The sequence below is a fragment of the Peromyscus maniculatus genome, chromosome 4, assembly GCF_049852395.1.
Source record: "Peromyscus maniculatus bairdii isolate BWxNUB_F1_BW_parent chromosome 4, HU_Pman_BW_mat_3.1, whole genome shotgun sequence".
NCBI classification, from domain to species: Eukaryota; Metazoa; Chordata; class Mammalia; order Rodentia; family Cricetidae; genus Peromyscus; species Peromyscus maniculatus.
In genome coordinates, this window is record NC_134855.1 from 70,493,011 (window position 1) to 70,511,238 (window position 18,228).

At 53.7% G+C, this 18,228-nt stretch overlaps 1 protein-coding gene across 1 annotated transcript in view; it reads right to left on the reverse strand.

Annotated features, from left to right (window-relative positions):
• Positions 1–18,228, reverse strand: part of Cd82 (CD82 molecule) — a 45,685-nt gene that overhangs the window by 22,240 nt on the left and 5,217 nt on the right. Inside the window, exon 2 of the mRNA XM_042275763.2 lies at positions 2,278–2,353. The gene's annotated coding sequence lies outside the window, so the exon portion shown is untranslated. The remainder of the gene's footprint in view (positions 1–2,277; positions 2,354–18,228) is intronic.

Consider the following 18,228-nt stretch of genomic DNA (forward strand, 5'->3'; position numbering starts at 1 on the left):
TGGGCTCCCCTCTGTGCAGTGGGCTGCTCTCTGTGCAGTGGGCTCCCCTCTGTGCAGCGGGCTCCCCTCTGTGCAGCGGGCTCCCCTCTGTGCAGCGGGCTTCCCTCTGTGCAGCGGGCTCCCCTCTGTGCAGTGGGCTCCCCTCTGTGCAGCGGGCTTCCCTCTGTGCAGCGGGCTCCCCTCTGTGCAGTGGGCTCCCCTCTGTGCAGCGGGCTCCCCTCTGTGCAGTGGGCTGTTCTCTGTGCAGTGGGCTGTTCTCTGTGCAGTGGGCTCCCCTCTGTGCAGTGGCTCTCTGTGCAGTGGGCTGCTCTCTGTGCAGTGGGCTGCTCTCTGTGCAGTGGGCTGCTCTCTGTGCAGTGGGCTGCTCTCTGTGCAGCGGGCTCCCCTCTGTGCAGCGGGCTCCCCTCTGTGCAGTGGGCTCCTCTCTGTGCAGCGGGCTCCTCTCTGTGCAGTGGGCTGTTCTCTGTGCAGTGGGCTGCTCTCTGTGCAATAGGCTCCTCTCTGTGCAGCAGGCTGCTCTCTGTGCAGTGGGCTGTTCTCTGTGCAGCGGGCTCCTCTCTGTGCAGTGGGCTCCCCTCTGTGCAGTGGGCTCCTCTCTGTGCAGTGGGCTCCCCTCTGTGCAGTGGGCTGCTCTCTGTGCAGCGGGTTCCTCTCTGTGCAGTGGGCTGTTCTCTGTGCAGCGGGCTCCACTCTGTGCAGCGGGCTCCTCTCTGTGCAGCGGGCTCCACTCTGTGCAGTGGGCTGTTCTCTGTGCAGTGGGCTCCCCTCAGTGCAGGGGGCTCCCCTCTGTGCGGTGAGCTGCACTCTGTGCAGTGGTCTCTTCGTAGCTCGAATATCAGGAAAAGAGGAAGTTGGGACCTGGCAGCCCTGGGGCTAGTGCTCAGGATACCAGGGATGCACCTTGTGGCACCAAGTTATACAATACATGCAGAAGTCGGGTGAATGTTGCTTCCCAATGGAGCTGAGCTAAGAGAACACCCCCTGGGTTAGGTGCTCTTCTGAATACTTTGTATAGACACCTTCCTGCCCGGGTGTGTCAAACACAACTGATAACACAGGGACTGAGCTGCAAGCACATCTTATGGGAAGTCCCGGAGTGGTCAGGGGGAGCCGTGCCAGCCACCCTGTGACAGGCCAGTTGGCCATTTCTAAGCAAGAATAATTTAAACTGATGGAATGCAGTTTCATGCCAAGTCAGTTTACACAACAAAACAAACACACCAGTATTTCCCTGCTGCTGTCTATGACATTCATCTTAGGCCTGACCTCCTCCCCGGTACTCCCATAAACATCCCCCCTCATCCCACCATCGCCCCTTGGCCCTAAGACACACGTCAGTTGGGGGCATCATTCCTATAGCACTGGATACTAGAGAAGCTCCCAGAAGTGGGGTGCAGCATCAGACCATCTGGGTTTGAATTCAGTTTTATCACCTCTTAGCTGTGTGACTCTGGATAAGCGATTTAACCTGTCTGGACTGCATTCTAGTCCCGTGAAATGAGGAAGTTTAAAACCTGTTTGTTTGTAAATTGTTTCCCAGGTGCTAATGTAAGTAAAATGTCTGGCGTGTGGTGGGCTCTCAATGCATGGCAGTTGCTGTAACTTTCCGATCTGTCTCTGAACCGTGATGTCTTGAGGGGAAGACCCAGTGCTTTGTAAATAGGTACCCCATAGGTGAGGTGAGGCTGGATGTGTAGATGAACGATGGGGTGGGTACGTGGGTGAGTGAGAGGACGGTGGAAGGATGAATGGATGAGTTGGATGGGCTGTGGAAGAGGAGGGACTGTCACAAAGAGCACATGACTTCGGGTGCTCAGCCACCTGAAGAGTGTCTGAGATCCACCGTGCCAGAGTCACCTGGAACTATTATCATACACACCCTACGTTTCCACCCATGGGGTATGGTGAGGCCACACCTGGTGCCCAAGCCGAGCCAGCTTTGAGTATGTACAATGTTGCCAGACCTTCCCACCTTCCCAGGAGCCCCTGGGAGCATTAGTGGGGCCCAGGGAGGCTGGGGTTGCCAAGAGAACACTCCCGTGTCACCCCCTCCTGTGACTTTGCACTATGTATTGGGGGAGGTAGTTGTCACACACAGGGGCACAGGAATATGCCCTCCAGCCGGACCTGAGGCTCCACCCCTGTGTTCCTAAGTGTTCCGGGGTGTGGGGACCAAAGTGCTCTCTGGTCCAGTGTTGGGAGATATGAATTCCAGGGTTCCACAGGGAAGCCATGTAAGACCTGCAAAGGTGCCTGCCCACCCTGCTTCCTCCTCACCTGTTCAGTGATCAGCTTGGAGCAGAGCAGCAATTTCTGCGGCAGTTTCTCAGATGAGTTCTGGACAATGGACACACTGTGAAGAACAAACAGTTCTGCTTGTTACCAGGCCGGAGATCAGGGAGTCTCTTCCCAGGAGTCGCCGTGTGCTACCCATTCCAATTCCCAGCATGCCCAGCGGCAAACACGTCCAGCTGAGGCCCTCCCAACTTCCGTGAAACCCCTTTCATGTAATGGCTCTAAACACTGTGTGTGCCACCTCTCAGGATGCACCCAATCGGAATTCCAGCTTTCTAAGGTCCCTGGGGGGCTCCCACTCCTGGCTCTAAGTGCTGTGGGGTTGAGAGAAGAGGAAATGGTCCACCATCAGAACACCTAAGAGCTGTACAGGTCTCCTTCCTTCCTCTCTGCAGCTTCCCCACTTCCCCTAGGCCTAGGCCAGCCCAGAACGGAGCAGGGGCCAGATCCACCCCTGCTACCAACTCCTCCTCCACACCGCAGAGATACGTTGAGAAAAGCAGCAAGAATCCTGTCCATCTGCTGCTAGAAACTTTCCTGTTGACATACTGGCTATAAAATGCAGACTCCGTACACGGTCCTCTGGGCCCTGTCTGGTTTTCCCTTCCTTATTCTTGTCGCCCTGGTTCTCTTACACACACTTATTTGATCACACATGCTCTTACAATCGCCCGGTACTCTTGGCCCTTATCTACACCAGGGCCTCCGCGTGTGCAGTTTCTCGGTTAGAAGCCTTCTTTACAGAAACTCCCAATGCAAATTTCTCAGCCTCTGCGAGTCTCACTTCCAGTGCACAGCACAGCCAAACTTTACCAACACCCAGGCCCACACTGCCCAGCTCAGACCATCAGATGCTCTAGAGGTGAGTTTGTGCCCCCAGGCAGCTCTCATATGACTTCCCCACCAGATCTCCCCAGAATTCAGGGTCCTTCAGGGGTGTCCTGCACCTATCTCCTTCTGCTCATGACTCTACAAATGCCCAGGATGTAGTGAGCTCCTAGCACATGAGCGTGAGAATAAGGTAAGAGGTGGGGATCTGGAGAGCTCAGGAAGGTCCCTTAGGGATACAGATCAACTTCAATCCTGCAGAGGAAGTCACTGAACACCAAAAATGACATCACTGAACCCAGCATGGGGCACAAGCTTGTAACCCCAACATTTGGGAGGCTGAGGTAGAAGGATCAGAAATTCAAGGCCAGCCTCAAGTTTCATAGCAAATTTGAGGTCAGTGCGAGCTAAATGAAACCCTGTCTAAAAAGAAGAGGAGGAGGAGGAGAAGGAAGAGGAAATGCTGAGTTATTGCAATGGGAGTGAGTTAGTTGACTCCTACCAGGATTGGTTTGAAAACTCCTCTGAGTCTGAAAAGCTGGGGAAAAGCACAGTTTCCTTTCCTAGAAAGATGCATACAGATGGTTTACTCCTGTAATCCCAACACTGGGAGGCAGAGGCAGAAAAATCTCCAAGACTGAGGAAAGCCTGCCCTACGCAGTAAATTCTAAGCCAGCCAGGAATACATGAGAGATCCTGTCTCCAGAAGAAATACATAGGATCTATACCTAGTGGTTAGGAGTGTGTACTGCTGTTGCAGAGGGCCAGTTTGGTCCCTAGCACCTACGTAGGTGGCTCACAAATGGCCCAGCCCGTAACTCCAGCTCCAGGGGATCCTCCATCTTCTTCTGTTCTCTTTGGACCCTGGCACTCACATACACATATCCACCCAGAGACATATAATGAAATAGAAATCTTCACAAATAAGCAAATGATATTGGGGAGAGGATTCAGCGGGGTGTAGACACTTGCTGTCAAGCGTGACAGCCTGAGTTCAACCCCAGGACCCCACGCGATAGAAGGAAAAACTGACTCCTGAAAGCTGTCCTCTGACCTCCATGTGTATGCATTGGTGCTTGTACACACAATATAAATAAACAAATGTAAAGACAAACTTTGAGATGAATTAATTAATAAGTTTCTAAAATGCTCAAAGACATACTTCCACCCAATTTCCAAGGATTGCCAGGCCTGGAAAGCCCACATGGGACCCGAATATCTACCATCCCTATCACCCCAATCTCCTGGAGCTGTGTGTGGTCCCATCTTGGCTGCACACTGGAACTGTCCTGGAGCGTTAAAGCTTGCGGGCACTTGATCTCCATGGCCAGAGATCAAGTGAACTGGTGAATTGCTCAGAGTGCAGTCAGAACCCGGGTTTTCAAGCTCTCAGGATGGAATGCGTTGAGGTGCACTCAAGGGTCCAGCCCAGACACTTGCTCCTGTGTGGTTCAAGCCTGAGTTTCCTGGTATCACAGTGTTGTGTGGTTTTCCCACCCCTCTGCTTTTTTCACCCTTCTAGAAGTTCATTTCCCTCTAGTCGCTTACCCCAGAGCACCATCATGAGGGCCATCCAGAAGATCACTGTCTTCAGAGAGACCAGACAGAGTAAGAGGCACAGGGTCACACAGCCTGCTGGGCTGGGCCAGAAGCAGAGTGCCTGGAAGCATGCAGGCCAATGCACACCAGAGTTCCAACAACGCACAGGTCTATGCTGAAGAGGCCACACGGGCCACCTCCTACCAGCTACGTGGCCTGGGACCACCGCCTTGCTTCTGCTGTAGCTTTCCCACCAGTGAAAGGAGAAGAACAGTGGGTCCCCGTGAAGCCTGGAGGAGCCAGGTGAGGGACTGGTACGCAGTGTCAAATTCAATGGCAATGACATTTGAAGTTGGAAAGCAGTCAGAAACCATCAGAAGCCTGCTGCGGCCTCTGATGTGCCCCCACCCTGCAAGCTTCTACCCAGTGGTCCTGGCCTGCTCTGAAGCAAGAGTGGGGTGGCTCTCCTGAGGAGGGAGATCTCTGTCATCCCCATGGCAAAGAGCCTGCTCCCAGCCACAAGGGTCTGGCCTCTGAGGCCCCTGCAGGCTGGGAAGTCTGGTAGCCATGTCCGGTGAGTGGCCTGCTCACACATGGCAGAACGTGGAGGGAGAAAAACTGCCTGGCTTCAGGGCTTTGGAGACCACCTGGCCCAGCCTGGCCCCACAGGCTGGTGTCTGGCACAGGTCTCTAGCCTCTGGACTTTGTCCTGATCATTCACTGGAGGAGGCTGGGCATGGCGACTGTGTGTGTGTATGGACCTGTGTGTTGTAATTGGCTGTGACAGCTGACTTGGGGATTACTGGCTTTTTGACCTCTCACTATCTTATTTTCCAATCTCTGGTTGAACTTTCAGTTGTTGCTGTTGTTAAAACGAGAACGGGGAAACAAACACCTGTTGCTCTGGCAACAGGAGAAGCATGGGGCCATAAGACAGCCTGGGAGTTTGGGTTCCCCGGAAGACCTCTTGGGAATCCTGCTCTGCTTCCTAGCTGCTGTGTGACCTAGCATAGGAGAGTTACCAAACCTCTCTGAGCCCTAATGGGCCTCACCTCTAGCAGAGGGGTGCTTGTGGGCCCCTGAAGCAGTGGGAGCCTGAACACAAGTGGCTGTCTCCCCCTAGTATCCTACATGTTTACTCACAGGATTCCAAAGTCCAGTCACATGACCCCATGAGCCAGATCGACAGGTTCCCACTCTCTGCCACCTAAACACTGTAGCCAGGAAATGACAAGCTTCAGCCTGTCATCTGCTATCACCCACAACTTCTCATTGAAGCTCCATAACAAGCGTCTAGATAAAGCACTGTCCCCATTCTGCAGCTAGAGAAATTGAGGCTCAGAGGTGCAGTGACCTGCCTAAGGCCACCCAGTGACTAAGGCAGCATTCCTTCCTTACCTGATGCTGGGTAATGAGTTGGTGGAGGCCCCACCCAGCCCTTCCTCACCCAGTCTTCCACCAGACCCCTTCTATCCTGACCAAGCTCCTGAGGTGTGACTCTTGGCTTCCAGTGAAGGAAGGAGACCAGATCCTCCAATCCTGGCCAGGATGTCCCTTCAATTTGGCCACTGAGGCCTATAGAGGTAGCCCTTCTTGATTTTGCTCTGAAACCTGAGCAATGTGACTGGAGGGCCCTTGACTGAAGAAAAGGCCACCTTGGAAGGAAATAGGGAACAGGGGAACACAGACCCCGGAGCCAGCCTCCTCACCTGGCCCACGCACCGAAGGCACAAGCTGAACCAGGGCCCCTGACCTCCCCAGGGTGCTGGGTTCTGTGGCTCCCACACTCAGATGCACTGTGCTAGGAATGGCCCAGACACCCCAGTTCAGTCTCCACTTCCCAGTGAAGAGATGAGGCCCAGAGAGAGCACTTTTGAGGAAATGCATGTTGAGGATCTGGGGGGCTAGTTAAAGGGGCCAGTGCTGTGGGCTGCTTTATATTCTGATGAGAAGAAGTGTCCACATTTGTTCATCACACTGGGATATACAAATGGAGCTGGGCTTGGCCTGAAGGGTCCCGCCCATGGCTCTGCCCTTGGAGGCAAAACAAATGACCATCTCAATCTAACTGTTCCTCATTTGGAAGGTCAGAGAGGAAGGTCTGAGGAACACTTATAGACTTCAGGCCAGGCTATTCAGAAATCTCAGATCTCCGATTCTAGGGCCTCATGTCAGGACCTAGGTGCCCAGGAGATTTCTACCTTATAAGGTAGAAGCAGCTACCTTTTAAGACCCTCTCCTCTCCCCAGTAAACCGGGTCATAGTGTGGACTCGGAGTTGAGAGAGACTTAATTATAATCTCATTACTCAGAGCTATGTGACCTTTGACAAGGAGCTTTCCCACTCTGGGCTTAGCACGGTCTGTAAAGTGGACTGTCATGGATGTCCAGGAAGAAGTCAGCCCTGACTTGCAGACATCTGAAGCCTCGTGAACTCTAGGAGGTCGTTAGCCAAGTAGTGAAGTGTCCTCGCCTCACACAGCAAGAAGGGTGTGCATGAAGATGCCCCTTGAGAGGTGGGACAGGCCTGGGGCTCCAGAAGACTGGCCCAGAAAGGTCAAGGTCACTAAGTCCTTGAAATGAAGTCTGGCAGAGGGCAGAGTGGAGGACAAAGGGAATGTGCTCACTGCCCAAGTCACCATACCCAATTCCCAAACCTCAGCAGGACCACCGGGGCTCAGGAGGGAGCGGGCAACATTTGCCCTGGTCACACAGGGATAGTGGCCGAGCTCAGCTGGGCCCTCGGGACTCTAACTCCGCAGCCCAAGGCCCTGCACATTTTATGATGAGAAGGGACCGTCCTGAAGTCAGGGATGACATGGGTAACTGGCCCCCGAGCCCCTAGAGCCTGAGCAGATGGGAGTGCTGTCCAGTATCTTCAAGGTCAGTGGCACAACACTTCACAGCTCCTGCCTGCCCTGTCCCAGGCAGCTGGACAGAGCTGACCCACGGGGCCTGCTCAAAGCCCAGCGTAAGGCTCAGAGGTAAAGGGCTCGGGGACCCAAAGGCCACTCGGGGACCCCAAGTGACTTCCATCCTGAGCCACTGCAGTTCGCCAAGATCCCACCGTGGGCTAGCCTCAATCTGGACACACAACACAGGAGCTCACAAGACAATGAAGCACCAAGTAACACTCCGTGACAAATGCCCAGCTGTCCTGCTGCTCGGAGGGACAGCTGGGTCGTGGGAACAGTCCACAGTACTAAGCAACCACAAGTGACCACAGGTCACAGTACTAGGTGACTGCAGTTATCCTTGATGGAGAAACTTGTCTCCTACTCTCCACGCCCGTGACACAGTTGGCAGACTGTTATCCCGAGATGTGATCCGGATCCCCCCTGTGCTAACCACTGTGTTTCACGGCCGGCAGAAACAGTTTTGCACGATAACGAACTGATGGACCCTAACCAAGGTTATCTTGCTTGTTACTCAGGCAGTTTTATAGTTCAGACACCAGACCTAACCAGCAACAGACAACCCACAATGGACCTTGTGAGGTCTGGGGAAGAGACTTGCTCACCCACCCATATGATGGGCAAACTCTGGGCCAGGGCCAGGGTTCCTAAAACAGAGCCTGGGTGTGGGCCCCGAGTGGGTGATTAGGGACAGGGAGGGGACTGTAATCAGGGATCCCACATGGCAGCAGGCAGCAGGCTCTGGCAGCTCCATTGTAACCTCCCCAGGCTGAGCTCGGGACAGAGGAGGGGTATGGCTGCAAGGCTGCTTCCTGCAGGCAGCCCTCCCAGAGCCCTCCTGCCATCTCCACAAGTGTTCAGACAGGCTCACACTCTGCTCCTTCTGCCCCTTCCCAAGTGCTGCGTTCTCTCTCTCTCTCTCTCTCTCTCTCTCTCTCTCTCTCTCTCTCTCTCTCTCTCTCTCTCTCTCTCTCTGTATGTGTGTGTGTCTCCCCCGCACCTTTCTGTCTCTCTCTCTCTCATAGATAGGTCCTCATGATCTGAGCCCTGTCTTCAAACTCACTCTGCAGTCAGGGAGGACCTTGAACTTCTGACCCTCCTGCCTTCATTTCCTGAGCGCTGGGGTTTCAGGCATATATGAGGTCAGGGACTGTACCAAGACTCCGTGCACACTATGCAAATGCTACCAACTGAGCCACGTCCCCAGCCCCTGAGACTTACTTTCCTGCACCTCTGCTTCCACCCCTGAAAATGGCCAGACTTCCTGCTTCCCCTGGTTGCAGGTTTAGGAGGTGTCTGGCCTGTTTGGTGGGGACACCGGGGCGAGACAGCATCACACCCAGAGGAACCCACACTCCCCTGGGCAGATGTACAACTCAGAGAGCATCTTTCTGACATCTAGCTCCAAGCACTGGCCAGGCTGGGAAGAGAGGAGACCATAGCCCTCTCTCCTGTCCCCCCTTCTGTGGCTCCTGTGCCTCTGCCCGCAGCTCCTCGGAGCCTTCCTGCCTCCTTGTCTCTGGGACCACCTCTCCAGCAACCACAGAGCCCGTGAACACCCAGGGTTGACAGCCATCTCACCGAGTATATAGCTCAGACGTTAGCCTCATCAGCCCTCTGCAGGGTGGGCACCAGGCTCTAAGGAGGGGCTGGTTCCATAACGAGCACCGGGGCTGCACCCTCAGGAGGCCTGGCTGAGGGCTGTGTCACCCTCTGCCTCCCCAGAGGGCCCTGACCACCGACACAGCACAGGCGCTCAGCCGTCAAAGCAGGAAAGCATCCACGGAGGAGGCCAGCACGTTCTGTACTTTTCCACCAGGACCCCGTGGGCTCTTGGGGTCTGTGCGGCTGCTGAGGAGCCACGGCCAGGAGACTTCTCAAGGGTGGCTGTAGGGCCAGCCAGGATGGCTGGGACATAGACGCTCTGCTCAGAGAAGTATAGAGGATCATGGGAAGTCATGATGGGGAACGAAAAATGTGAGGGGTGAAAAGAGGCAGAGGAGTGTGAGGAGGGGAGAATGGGAGAGGAAGAGGGAGGGTGAATAAGACGCTAGAAGACAGACAGCTATCCAGGTGACAGGAGCCTCCTCTCTCAGACCTCACGTACTCTCTGGTCCCTACAGGAATGCTTGAGGAATGTGCTCAGAGGGAAAGCATGCAAACCTCAGGCCCTATCAGGCCCCACTGGCCACCAGGAGTCAGACCCCCCAGGTCCCTAGCAACTCCAGATGCTGATGAGTCCACTCATACCTTGTCTTGTAACCAGGGCCCTGTGCTCCCTTGGGGCTCCTAAGGACACTGTGTCCCTCTGGCTCTGCTTCTCCTCTCTCTCCCCCACGAGCTACCATCAGCTACCCACCTCCACCAGCTTGTTCTCAGTCCAGGCCATACCCCGCCCCCAGACTCCTGAGCAGTCCCCCGGGCTAGTCTTTATTGCCAGATGGGGTACAGAGGAGCTTGGGGCCTAGCCACCTCCCACACCCAAAGTAAGGGGAGACAAACGGGGAGTAGGAAGGTTACTGGGGGGTAGGGAAAATTAAGACAGAGTCTTGTTATATAGCACAGGCTAGCCCCAGACTTGCGCCAATCCTCACGCCTCAGCCTTCTAGGTGCTGGGATTGGAAGCCTGTGCCACCACGTGACCTGGGAGAAGGAACTCAGTGTCGGTCGGCAGCAGAAAAGCCACAGCCACACCAGGTCCCAACGAGCCCATGGATTCTCTTCTCTTCGCCATCAGGGCTCCAGGGATGGAAAAAGGACAGAAACCCGCTGGACCAGTTCTTCACTTCGTTACTTGTGGTCGCAAATCTCAGTACGCCAATGTGTGACACCCCCTATCACAGCCCCTTAAAGCCGGTGGGAATCCTGGCCCTCCACCCTTACACTCAATACTTGACACTCCTCTCTCTCCTCACAGGACCACTACTTCCCTTCCCTCTCTTGGCAGATAGTAGGCCAAGCCTCTGGGATGCAGATCCTGAGGGTGATGGGGTGAAGGTGGTGGGTCCTGGCTGTGGGCCTAGGGAAGGCCTCTTCGAGGGTGGCCACGCTCACTCCTGCTGTAGGCAGTAAGAAGTCTTGGCAGCTCAGGGACCAGTGTACTGATGACTAGCATGAATAACTAGTAGATGTAGGGTGGGGAGTTACTGGCATTTCCAGAGAGCTGGGACAACCCGGGGGGTGGTTAGTGTTCTTCCCTGAATTCCTGCAAGTCACCGGAGGGAAAAGCATCCTTTTCCTTAAAAGACAAGTGATAACTCCAGGTCTTCAAGACCTGAGGACCACAGGTCTGAAGCTGATAGTCCCTGAAACACACAGACCCAAACACTCTGAGCCCCCCGGCCTCTGCAAAGGGCCTGGTCCCACATTTGTTCTAACCCTGTGCTCAGGCCTAGTTAGGGAGGCCACTCAGGCTAACCACGCTAGCCAGGCTAGTCGTGTCACCAGCTACATAGAGCATGAGATTACGAGTTTATGTCCCCATGCCTGGCTGGGATATCATAGCAATACCAGGTCCCAAGCCTGTGGACTTTCCTCGGCCTTCAGGGCCCTGGGGAGGAGGAACAGGAACCAGTTGAACCAGTTTCTTGGTCAGAGGACCAAGTTCTCCTCCAGGGAGGATGGTGGCCTAGAAGGAGGACAAGAGATGGCAGACATTCAGGCAGGGCAGTAGACCCCACATCCTGATGTGTGAAAGTCTGCAAAATACTGTTCTGAGGACATATGGGTTCTAGGAAAAAAGCCAGGGGCAGAGTGTGCCTAGGATCCCACTCCCACATCCACACCTATCTGGGCTTTTACATTCCAGGGCTGGAGACAGTCTGGACCATCACCTTTCCTCCACATGGGCTCCAGACCTGGTCCTTCATGGGGTCTTGCGCCCCTCACACCAGGGCCCACCAGCTCAATGTGGAGCACTGGGTTCTCTGGGGCTGAGCAGAGAGGGCCCAGAGTCCTCCCTTCAGAAGGCAGTGTGGTGATACCAAATGGGATCGACAGCCACGGTCTCCTGAGCTGTGGGATCTGGGCAGCTTGCTCAGCACCCTGTCACTGTGAGAACAGACTAAGTAACATCCCTCTCCCTGCCTGATTCCCAGGGCACTGGAAGGCCGGAGAGTGTGTGTGAGAAACCGTCCATGGCCAACAGCTATAAAGCACAAGGTATCATTATGAGAAAGGGGGAGTGGGTGCCCCAGGAAGGAGTGTGGGATTGGAATGCCCAGCCCCGCCCCTTTCGGTTAGCAACCTAGCAGGCACTTCCAATCTCATCCCTCAATTTCTGTCTGAGAAATGGGCACGGATGACCTCTACTTGGGAGGCTGACCTGGTTCAAGAATTAATTCTCTGCGAACAGCCCCGGGCAGGCCTGGCTCGCACTAGAGGCTCACAGAAGCCACAAAGCACCCTCCTCCCTCTGATGCATGTGACAGGCAGAGCCCAGGCTGAGGGAAAGTTTCTGGCTTCCGGGAGCACATACTGGCTGGGGAACAGGAGACGTGGACTTAGATCACGTTACTGAGGATCAGTCAGCGGGGAAGCAGAAAAGGCCCTGCCTTAGGAACGGCACAGCACGGAGACTCAGCTCCCTGGGGAGTCTCCCCGGGTAGGCACAGTGCTAGAGAAGGTATGGAAGGTATGGCAGCTACCCTGCCCACAGGAAAAAGCCAAGGCAGGTGAGGGTGAGGGGCACAGCAGGGTCAAAGTTGGCTGGAAGCCAGCCTTCAAGAGTCTCGTGCCCTCACACCCAGGCCCCACTGGTCAGGGCAGAGCCTTGGGTTCTCTGGGGGTTGAGGAGGGAGGGGGCATGTGCCAGAGCCTCAGTTCTCCTTTCCGTAAAATGGGGGTTCTCCTGTGTGTAAACTTCCCCATTCAAACAGCATCCTTATGGAGAAGGGATGGGAGGGCAGTCACCAAGCCTCACTGGGTGAGCCTCTATTGACAGGACACAAGCCCCGCCTCCACGCACATCCATTCTGCTAGGCTGCCTTCACCAAGGGACGCCCTGCAGGACCTCCTGCGAGGGACCGTGTGTTAGAAACGGGTTTGCAATTGCCTAGCACATGCAAGCCCCCGGGTTCAGTCCTCAGCGTGGAAAGGGAGAAAGAAAAGACAGAAATGCACATTCTGGGCCCAGCAAGAAAGTTCAGAGGGGGAAGGCCTTTGAGGCCAGGCCTGAAAACATAAGTTCAATTTTCCCAGGTTCCATGTGATAGAAGGAGAGAACGGATTCCCACAATGTGTCCTCTGACCTCCCCCCCTCCACCAGCCCTCATACACATACTAAAATAAATGGATGGATGGATGGATGGATGGATGGATGGATGGATGGATGGGTGGATGGGTGGATGAATGGAATAAAAAATGAAATGCACACTCGCAGGCCATGTCACACACTAGTGGGACAAAGTTTTCCTAAGCTTTCTCATGACTGGCATGCACACCAGGGTGTGAGAGCCACAGCACCTGTCATGACCCACCTCCCACTCCTGAGATGTCCTATCCGGGGCTCGTCTCCTGGAGCCCTGGTTTCCAGAAGGCTACTAGGAAGAAGGAGTCACTGCAGGGACGGGCCATTAAATAGTAAAGTGATCCCATGGCCAGCTAATGATACCACAGGCTCCAAGGGAGGAGGGTCCAAAGTCACACCAAAGAGAGACCTAGCTGCCTCTCGCTGTTTCCTGTCTCTTCCAAACACAATAAACTCCCCTGTACACACTGCCCTTCCTGTGATCTTGAACCCAGAGACCACCTAACCCAAAAGCTACCTTGACGAGTTTATTCCTCATTCTGGAGGACAGAAGGCCTGAGCACAAACTACAGTAAGGACAAGGTGACCACTTCAGCCACATGGGTCATCATGAAATATTCAAATGGGCAGGCGGATACTTAACAGAGGGAACGCACCCCCTCTTCCCGGAGCTGGGAGCTGGGCTGTGGGGTCATGTGGCAAACTCCTCCCTAGGCCATGGCAAACCCAGGCTCAGGCTCACAGGAAGCCACTCTGATGGCACAACCCCAATCTGGGGGTGTGAACACTTCTTTCATGGTTTGTTTTTAAAAGCCAAAACACCAAATTGTTCACCATGGTTATCTCTGAGTAATTATTTCCTTTAAGTATATGGTTCTGTGTACTGTAATTTTTTCCACAGAATCTCTCTTCAATAATTAGAAAGTTTTTCATTTTTTTTTTCCATTTGGTTCATATGGAAACAAAGATTCTTTGGTCACTGTTGTTTTGGGACATATATGTGTGTATGTTGTGCCTGTGTGTAAGTGTGTTCCCTTGTATATGGGCACACGTGTGGAAGTCTGAGGTTGAAGTCTGGTGTGTTGTGCCTGTGTGTAAGTGTGTTCCCTTGTATATGGGCACACATGTGGAAGCCTGAGGTTGAAGTCTGGTGTCTTCCTGTGATTTCTCTCCACTTTATTTACTGAGATGGCTTCTCATTGGACCTGGAGCTCCCCAATTCCAGCTAGTCTACCCAGACAACTTTTCCCAGGGATTCCCTCTCTCTGTCTCCAAGTGCTGAGGTTACAGGCACCTTTGCCTGGCTTTTAGATGGGTTCTTGGAGTCCTCACACATACAGGATCCGTGTGTTACCCACTGAGCCATCTCCTCAGCCCACAAGGTTGTTTTGCTTTGTTTTTTAAGTCTATGCAATCACCCCTGCTCCATTTTAATGTTATTTGGGTCCCCTCAACTCTATACCAGCAACACCCAACTCCAGGCTGAGCTTATTCAATCGGGTCCCCAGCTGATCCTCGGCTCTTCAGGCAGCAAGCTCTGTCACCCCAGCTCAGGGCTGCCTGGCTCGGCTCTCATTTGCCATGTCATCACACTTACCAGCTCCTTGCTTTAAGAGGGTGGGCTCTTCCTGCCACTAAACATTCCCTCATCTACCCTCCCTGCAAGTCAAGGGTGAGAAAGGGCCACAGGCAGGCTGGGTGGTGGTGGTGCACGCCTTTAATCCCAGCACCTGGGAGGCAGATGCAAGTGGATCTCGGTGAATTTGAGGCCAGCATGGTCTACATAGTGAGTTCCAGGACAGCCAGGGCTATGAAGAGAAACCCTGTCTCAATCAATCAACCAACCAGTCAGTCAGTCAGTCAGTCAATCAATCAATCAATCAATCATCAGTCAATCAATCTGGCTAAGCCAGGAGTCCCAGTGTCTGGAAGAATCCCGTCAAGGTGTACGGAGCTCCCCGAAGTTCTCTGCTTACAGCGTACACAAAGCTTGAGAACAAGGCACCTAACTGTCTCCAGGAAAAGAAAGGCCTGCTGCCTGGGGATCTTCTGGAAAGACTAGAGTAGAACACACATCCTGCTTGTGCTGGCCACTCTACGTGCACACATGCACGCGCGCGCACATACACAGAGGCCAGAGGTCAGAGAGGTGGACGGTCTACATGACAGAGCATGACTCGAAGCCTAGACACCCACTCACTCATTATATGACTTCAAAGACATCAGTCCTCTTCCAATGCGTCCACCGAGTTTCTGTGCCCTCTATAAACAGGGCTGCCCTCCACTCCCCAGCAGAGGCACACTAATAATCCATCTCCTCAGACAGAGGGTGGGAGATGGTTTCCTCCATGTAGACGTGCAACTGCTAACTGTTGTGACTAGCAACAGGTGGTGAACATGTACTGAGTGCTTAGTACACACCAGAAGTGCTTCAGTGCTTCGTGTGTGTGTGTGTGTGTGTGTGTGTGTGTGAACACACACTCCTCTCTACACTTGTTTCACCGTGGAGGGATCCCCATTGATTATACACTGCTAGCCTTGCCCCCAGCCCCGCCCTTCTTCAGTCCCTGCCCCAGATCCAAGGGTAGCTTATCAGATGGGCTCCTCTAGGAGACACACTGGGCTGGCTAGGCCAGGCTCCCCACCCCCACCCCCCACCTGGCACAGAGCCAGGTTGTCTGCAGACAGCTGCCATCTTGGTGTTGTCTGCTTCTGCCACCTGGTTCTGCAGCGAGGCAGGCTCCTGCCAAGTGCCACCTTTATCCAAACAAGTGACTCCACCGGTTCCAGAACAGACAGTATGCCCAGATCTAAAGCCGTGTCCTATCTTAGCCTTTCACATATGGTAAGCTCGCCTAGCCCTCATTCAGTGCCCTGGCATAACTTTATTAGCCCCATTCCCATTTCACAGCATGTTGAGGCCCAGAGAAGCAATTAAGCTGTCCTCGTAAGCTGCTGGGGACAAGCTCTGTGAACCTAGCTCTCGGGTGGGTCACACCTATGCTACCTGTGATATTCTCATCCATATCTGGTGTTGGTTGCCCAAGCAGGCTGTGGCCCAGGCACTCCCTGGGAGTTGCCTGGGCCTTGACAAGCTGATATGTTCTTCAAACCAACACTCCACCCCTCCTCTGAAAACACAGGATTGATTAACAACCAAAAAAACTCAATGTGACCTCAAGTTTACACAATCTATTTTTCTTCAAATATGTGTCTTTTGTAACTTTGTTGCGTGTGTTCATTTTTTTAAAAATTGAATATCAAAATAAGTTGGGTTTCTGGCATAAGGTTAAAATAAGGAAACTTTAAAAGGTAATAAATTGTCTCAAACCTGCATATTTGGATATGGTAATGTGCATATATATTTACTTGGGGTGTTTATTTAGTCACTTATTATGTGTATGAGTGTTTTGCCTATGTGTATGTAAATGCACTGTGTGTGTATGGTACCCACAGAGGCCAGAAGAGGAAGTCAGATCCCCTTGGAACTGGAGTTATGGACAGGTGAGAGCCACCATGTGGGTGCTGGGAACTGAACCCAGGTCCTCTGCAATAGCAGTAGAGTTCTCTTAACTGCTGAGACAGCTCTCTAGTCCCATTCTTCTTTTTGTTGTTGTTACATTTATTTATTCATTTAGTGTGTGTGTGTGTGTGTGTGTGTGTGTGTGTGTGTGTGTGTGTAGGCACACATGTAGAGGTCAAAGGACAACTTTAGGAGTCAGTTTTCTCTTTCTGTCATATGGTTCCTGGGGCTCGAACTCATGTCCTCAAGCTTGGAAGTAAGGGCCCTTGCAGGCTGAGCCACCCCTCATCCCACTGTGCATATTAAGAGGTCTTTAACTGCACCTTGATTGGCGAGAAGTCATGGGGAGCAGCCGCTACCCTTCTGTGCCCCCAGAGCCTCCTGGCAGCCGCTGAGAGCTGACCATCCCCACCTTGCTCCCGGGCTCACCCAGATGTCCTCTCCCTGGGAAAGGCCCCGCTCTGCCCACAGTGGCCGCACATGTGCCTGGATGACAGAAGCCTCAGAGAGCAGCTGCAGGATCACAGTTTCAGCTCTGCAGTCTGGGAAGGGCAGGGACTTGTCTGAGGTTTCACAACAGGTCTTCAGGACAAGCTGGAGTATGAACCCAACTGCCTGGTCTTTAGATTCAAGGCTCCAGTTTCCCAGGGACTTAAGCCTGCTTCCTGTCAACAACAGTGGCCAGAAGCAGCTTGTATGGAGACAGCACCCAGGAGCCCAGCACTGTCAGAAATCTTTCACAAACATTAGCTCCTGGGTCACTGTCACACAGCATGAAGTGAGCACAGCTGTCCCTTGGCGTCTGTAAAGGACACCAAATCTGGGGATGCTCAGAGTCCCTTACGGACAACAGTGTAATGTCTGGGTAACCTGAGTACATCCAGTACGCCTGACGCCCTCTCTGGTTGTCACACTGTGTCATTAAGAACTAATGACAGCCCCACCAAGCCTGCCCACACGACAGTTTCCCCCCAAGCGCCCTAGGTCCACAGCTCATGGGCTGGGCAGATGTGAAGCCCCTACCTGTGGGATGGCTAATCCTAGCTGCCAAGGTGACAGGCTCGAGATCACCTAGGAGGCCAGCCTCTGGGCATGCCTGGGAGGGATTATCTAGATTAGGGTGACTGAGGTGGGAAGATGCACCAATCCATAGCCCGGGGCTTCAGACTGCATGAAATGGAGAAGGCTCACTGAACACTCACTTTCTGACTGCAGATACAATGTGACCAGCTGCTCAAGGCCCTCCCCTCACAGTGTGCCCACCATAGCAGACTGTGTCCCTTCAAACTGCGAGCCAAAATACACCCCACCCCACGCCGCTTTAAGTTGCTGTTTATCCAGAATTCTGTCATAGCAATGAGAAAAAAATGAATGCTCTGTGGACAACCTGTGGCTGTCCCCTTCACAGGTACCGACACTGGTACTAGGGGACACAGACGCTTGCCCAAGGTCACTCTCCACTGGTGAGCAGCAGCGGTGGCAGATATCCTGGAAGTTTGATTCCAGAGTCTCTGACCCTGCCTAGGGTCCCTGCACTCCCCTGAGGGCCCAGGAACCTTTAGAGCATATCCTGCCTGAAGTAAGGAAATCAGGCAGAGGCCCACTCCCTGCCCCAGGTTCCTCAAGAATCCCATGGTACAGCCAGAATCTGAACCCAGGCCCTAATGTCCAACCTCCAGCACTCTGTCCAGCGTCTCATCAGCCCTGAGAGCACAGGCCCAGAATGCTGAGCTACGACGCCTAGCTGATTAAGGAGAGTTGGATTGGGCCCCAAAAGGCACAGATGCTGCAGCACAGGCCAAGAAGTCGGGGTGGGGTAGCACTTCCCAAACTGCCCAGGTGGTCTGTGGATGATGCCTGGCCTGGGCATCCTGGAGGGCA